General features: G+C 40.9%; 1 non-coding gene across 1 annotated transcript; it reads right to left on the reverse strand.

The window, feature by feature from the left end:
* Positions 1–642: 642 nt before the first annotated feature.
* On the reverse strand, positions 643–750 carry LOC127743013 (small nucleolar RNA R71). Its single transcript, XR_008004340.1, has one exon. It is a non-coding gene; the product is annotated as a small nucleolar RNA R71 (small nucleolar RNA).
* Between the last annotated feature and the right edge of the window lie 4,955 nt (positions 751–5,705).

Raw genomic sequence — 5,705 nt, forward strand, 5'->3', positions numbered from 1 at the left:
GTTGCATTAAGTGGGTCATGTGCCACCATCAGCGCGTCCGCATACTGTACGTGTGCGCACCCCTATGCACGATGCAACTATGGCAAATCTTATATCGTTTCGAAGCCCCGAATATTAGCTTTCCAACCCAATTAGAACCGCATCATTTAGACCTCTGTAGCTCAATTTATGGTCAATTAAGTGTGAAGAGGTCAGGCTTGACAGCTTTTTGGTTCCATCATTTCTTCATGAGTTCTCCAACTTTATATGCTTTTTCTTCATTCCCTTGATCCAATCTTTGCCTCCTAAATCTGAAATCACTTAACAAACATATCAAGGCATCTAATGGAATTAAGGTAAATTACATTTAGCTATTTTAAGACCTAAAAAGCATGTTTTCACTCTTAAGCCCAATTAAAGGAGAATATACAAAATCACGCTATTTAATTGAATAAATGTCGGTAAAAGGTGATAAAATCCCTAAAAATCAAAACAAGATAAACCCTACAAATGGGGTTTATCAACAGGCTCATGCTTTTTCCTTTTGCTGTAAGAGACAGAGCTAGAACATGGTTGGACTCACAACCTAAAGATAGCCTGGACTCTTGGGATAAGCTGGTCATGGCCTTCGTGGCTAAGTTCTTTCCTCCTCAAAAGCTGAGCAAGCTTAGAGTGGATGTTCAGACCTTCAAACAAAAAGATGGTGAATCCCTCTTTGAAGCTTGGGAAAGATACAAGCAGATAACCAAAAGGTGTCCTTCTGACATGCTTTTAGAGTGGACCATTTTGGATATATTCTATTTTGGTCTATCTGAGTTCTCTAAGATGTCACTGGACCATTCTACAGGTGGAAATAACCAGTTCATGTACACCTCTAAGAGGAATTTCGTGAATAGTGGGACACCTCAGAGGAAGGGAGTTCTTGAAATAGATGCTCTGAATGCCATATTGGCTCAGAACAAAATGTTGACTCAGTAAGTCAACATGATTTCTCAAAGTCTGAATGGATTGCAAAATGCATCCAACAGTACTAAAGAGGCATCTTCTGAAGAAGAAGCCTATGATCCTGAGAACCCTGTAATGGCAGAGGTAAATTACATGGGTGAACCTCATGGAAACATCTATAGTTCATCATGGAAAAATCATCCAAATTTCTCATGGAAGGATCAACAAAAGCCTCAACATGGCTTTAATAATGGTGGAAGAAATAGGCTCAGCAATAGAAAAACTTTTCCATCATCTTCTCAGCAACAGATAGAGAATTATGAGCAGAGCATCTCTAACTTAGCAAACATAGTCTCTGATCTGTCTAAGGCCACTTTAAGTTTCATGAGTGAAACAAGGTCCTCCATCATAAATTTAAAGGCACAAGTGGGCCAGCTGAGTAAGAAAGTCACTGAAACTCCTCCTAGTACTCTCCCAAGCAATACTGAAGAGAATCCAAAAAGAGAGTGCAAGGCCATTGACATAATCAACATGGCCAAACCTAGAGAGGAAGGAGAAGATGTGAATCCCAATGAGGAAGACCTCATGGGACGTCTCTCAAGTAAGAAAAAGTTCCCTATTGAGGAACCAAAGGAATCTGAAGGTCATATAGAGACCATAGAGATCCTATTAAACCTCCTTTTGTCATTCATGAGCTCTGAAGACTATTCTTCCTCTGAAGAGGATGAAGATGTAACTGGAGAGTAAGTTGCTCAATATCTAGGAGCCATCATGAAGCTGAATGCCAAGTTGTTTGGTAATGAGACTTGGAAAGGTGAACCTCCCTTGCTCATTAGTGAACTAAATACATGGGTTCAACAAACGTTACCTCAAAAGAAACAAGTTCCTGGTAAATTCTTAATACCCTGTACCATAGGCACTATGACCTTTGAGAAGGCTCTGTGTGACCTAGGGTCAGGCATAAATCTTATGCCACTCTCTGTAGTGGAGAAGCAGGGGATTATTGAGGTACAACCTGCCACATTCTTATTAGAGATGGCAGATAGATCACAAAGACAAGCTTATGGATTAGTAGAGGATGTGTTAGTGAAGGTTAAAGGCCTTTATATCCCTGCTAATTTCATAATCTTAGAGATTAGGAAAAAGGAAGATGAATGCATCATCCTTAGAAGACCCTTCCTAGCCACAGCAGGAGCTGTGACTGATGTTGACAGAGGAGAGCTAGTCCTTTAATTGAATGGGGACTATCTTGTGTTTAAAGCCCAAGGCTATCCTTCTGTAACAATAGAGAGGAAGCATGAAAAGCTTCTTTCAGTACAGAGTCAAACAAAGCCCCCACAATCAAACTCTAAGTTTGGTGTTGAATCCCCACATCCAAACTCTAAGTTTTGTGTTGGGAGTCCACAACATTGACCTGATCACCTGTGAGGCTCCATGAGAGCCCACTGTCAAGCTATTGACATTAAAGAAGCGCTTATTGGGAGGCAACCCCATTTTTATTTATCTAATTTTATTTTTTATTTTATTGTTCTTTTATGTTTTATTAGGATCATGATCATGTGGAGTCACAAAACAAATACTAAAATTAAAAATAGAATCAAAAACAGCAAAAGAAACAACACACCCTGGAGGAAGGGCTTACTGGCGTTTAAACGCCAGTAAGGAGCATCTGGCTGGCGTTCAACGCCAGAACAGAGCATGGATCTGGTGTTGAATGCCAGAAATATGCAGCAATCTGGCATTTAAATGCCAGGATTGCACCCTGAGGAAAGCTGGCGTTCAACGCCAGAAACATGCTACAGACTGGCGTTGAACGCCCAAAACAAGCATAGAACTGGCGGTTAACGCCAGAAACAAGCATCAATCTGGCGTTAAATGCCGGGATTGCATGCAGAAGGCATTTTACATGCCTAATTGGTGCAGGGATGATAAATCCTTGACACCTCAGGATCTGTGGACCCCACAGGATCACCACCTATCTCAACTTACCTTCTCTCTTCTTCACACAATCTAATAACACTCTTCCCCAAACACCCTTCACCAATCAACTCAATCTCTCTTCCCAATTACCCTTTCACCACTCACATCCATCCACTCTTCCCCATAAACCCCACCTACAAGCAGAAAAAGCCAATAGCCCTTAAAACTAAAAGGCAAGGGTAAAAAAGGATCCAAGGCTTTGAGCATCAATGGATAGGAGGAACCAAGGAAATAAAATCCAGGCCTAAGCGGCTAAATCAAGCTGTCCCTAACCATGTGCTTGTGGCATGCAGGTCCAAGTGAAAAGCTTGAGACTGAGTGGTTAAAGTCATGATCCAAAGCAAAAAGAGTGTGCTTAAGAGCTCTGGACACCTCCAACTGGGGACTTTAGCAAAGCTGAGTCACAATCTGAAAAGGTTCACCCAGTCATGTGTTTGTGGCATTTATGTATCCGGTGGTAATACTGGAAAACAAAGTGCTTAGGGCCACAGCCAAGACTCATAAAGTAGCTGTGTTCAAGAATCAATGTACTTAACTAGGAGAATCAATAATACTATATGAAATTCTAAGTTCCTATAGACTCAAGGCAACAATTTAAGTTTGGTGTTGTGATGAGCGGATAATTTATACGCTTTTTGGCATTGTTTTTAGGTAGTTTTTAGTAGGATCTAGCTTCTTTTAGGGATGTTTTCATTAGTTTTTATGCAAAATTCACATTTTTGGACTTCACTATGAGTTTGTGTGTTTTTCTATGATTTCAGGTATTTTCTGGCTGAAATTGAGGGACCTGAGCAAAACTCTGATAGAAGGCTGACAAAGGACTGCTGATGCTGTTGGATTCTGACCTCCCTGCACTCGAAATGAATTTTCTAGAGCTACAAAACTCCAAATGGATCGCTCTCAACGGTGTTGGAAAGTAGACATCCAGAGCTTTCCAGCAATATATAATGATTCATACTTTGTTCGAGCTTAGATGATACAAACTGCCGCTCAACGCCAGTTCCATGCTGCATTCTGGAGTTAAACGCCAAAAACACATCACAAACCAGAGTTAAACGCCAAAAACACGTTACAACTTGGTGTTTAACTCCAAGAGAAGTCTTTGCATGTGTAAAGCTCAAGCTCAGCCCAAGCACACACCAAGTGGGCCCCGGAAGTGGATTTCTGCATTAATTACTTATTTCTGTAAACTCTAGTAGCTAGTCTAGTATAAATAGCACATTTTACTATTGTATTAGACATCTTGGTTTCGTCTTTTATCTTAGCATCCATCTTTGGACGTTTGGTTCTTAGACTTTGGGGGCTGGCCATTCGGCCATGCCTGAACCTTGATCACTTATGTATTTTCAACGGTGGAGTTTCTACAAACCATAGATTAAGGTGTGGAGCTTTGCTGCACCTCGAGTTTTAATGCAAAGTACTACAGTTTTCTATTCAATTCATGCTTATTCTTATTCTAAGATATTCGTTTCACTTCAACATGATAGATGTGATGATCCGTGACACTCGTCATCATTCTCACCTATGAACGCATGATTGACAACCACTTCCGTTCTACCTTAGAACGAGCGAGTATCTCTTGGATTCCCTAACCAAAATCCTTGTGGTATAAGCTAGAACCCTTTGGCAGCCACTCTTGAGAATTCGGAAGGACTAAACCTTGTCTGTGGTATTCCGAGTAGGATTCAAGGATCGAATGTCTATGATGAGCTTCAAATTCGCGATTGTTGGGCGAGAACTGATGAGCAGATATTTTATACGCTTTTTGGGGGTAATTTCATGTAGATTTTAGTATGTTTTAATTGGTTTTTAGTAGAATATAATTAGTTTTTAGGCAAAAATCATATTTCTAGACTTTACTATGAGTTTGTGTGTTTTCTGTGATTTCAGGTATTTTCTGGCTGAAATTGAGGGAGCTGAGCAAAAATCTGAGTTAGGCTGAAAAAGGACTGCTGATGCTGTTGGATCCTGACCTCCCTGCACTCGAAATAGATTTTCTGGAGCTACAAGAGTCTAATTGGCTCGCTCTCAACGGCGTTGGAAAGTAGACATCCAGGGCTTTCCAGCAATAGATAATAGTCCATACTTTGCGCGAAGATAGATGACGTAAACTGGCGTTCAACGCCAGTATCATGCTGCTGTCTGGCGTCCAGCGCCAGAAATAGGTTACAAGTTGGAGTTCAACACCAGAAACAGGTTACAACCTGGCGTTGAACGCCCAAAACAGCCCCAGGCACGTGAGAAGCTTAAGTCTCAGCCCCAGCACACACCAAGTGGGCCCCAGAAGCGGATTTCTACATCATCTATCATAGTTTACTCATTTTCTGTAAACCTAGGTTACTAGTTTACTATTTAAACAACTTTTAGAGACTTATTTGTTACTATTTAAACAACTTTTAGAGATTTACTTTGGACCTGTTGACATTTTCAGATCTGAATTTTATACACTTTGACGGCATGAGTCTCTAAACTCCATTATTGGGGGTGAGGATTTCTGCAGCGTCTCAATGAATTAATGCAATTGTTTCTATTTCTCCATTCAAACGTGTGTGTTCCTATCTAAGATGTTCATTCGCGCTTAATTATGAAGAGGGTGATGATCCGTGACACTCATCACCTTCCTCAATCCATGAATGTGTGCCTGACAACCACCTCCGTTCTACACCAGATTGAATGAGCTTCTCTTAGATTCCTTAATCAGAATCTTCGTGGTATAAGCTAGAATTGATGGCGGCCACTCTTGAGGATCCGGAAAGTCTAAACCTTGTCTGTGGTATTCCGGGTAGGATTCAAGGATTGAG

This window comes from Arachis duranensis, chromosome 1, assembly GCF_000817695.3.
Source record: "Arachis duranensis cultivar V14167 chromosome 1, aradu.V14167.gnm2.J7QH, whole genome shotgun sequence".
Classification (NCBI taxonomy): domain Eukaryota; kingdom Viridiplantae; phylum Streptophyta; class Magnoliopsida; order Fabales; family Fabaceae; genus Arachis; species Arachis duranensis.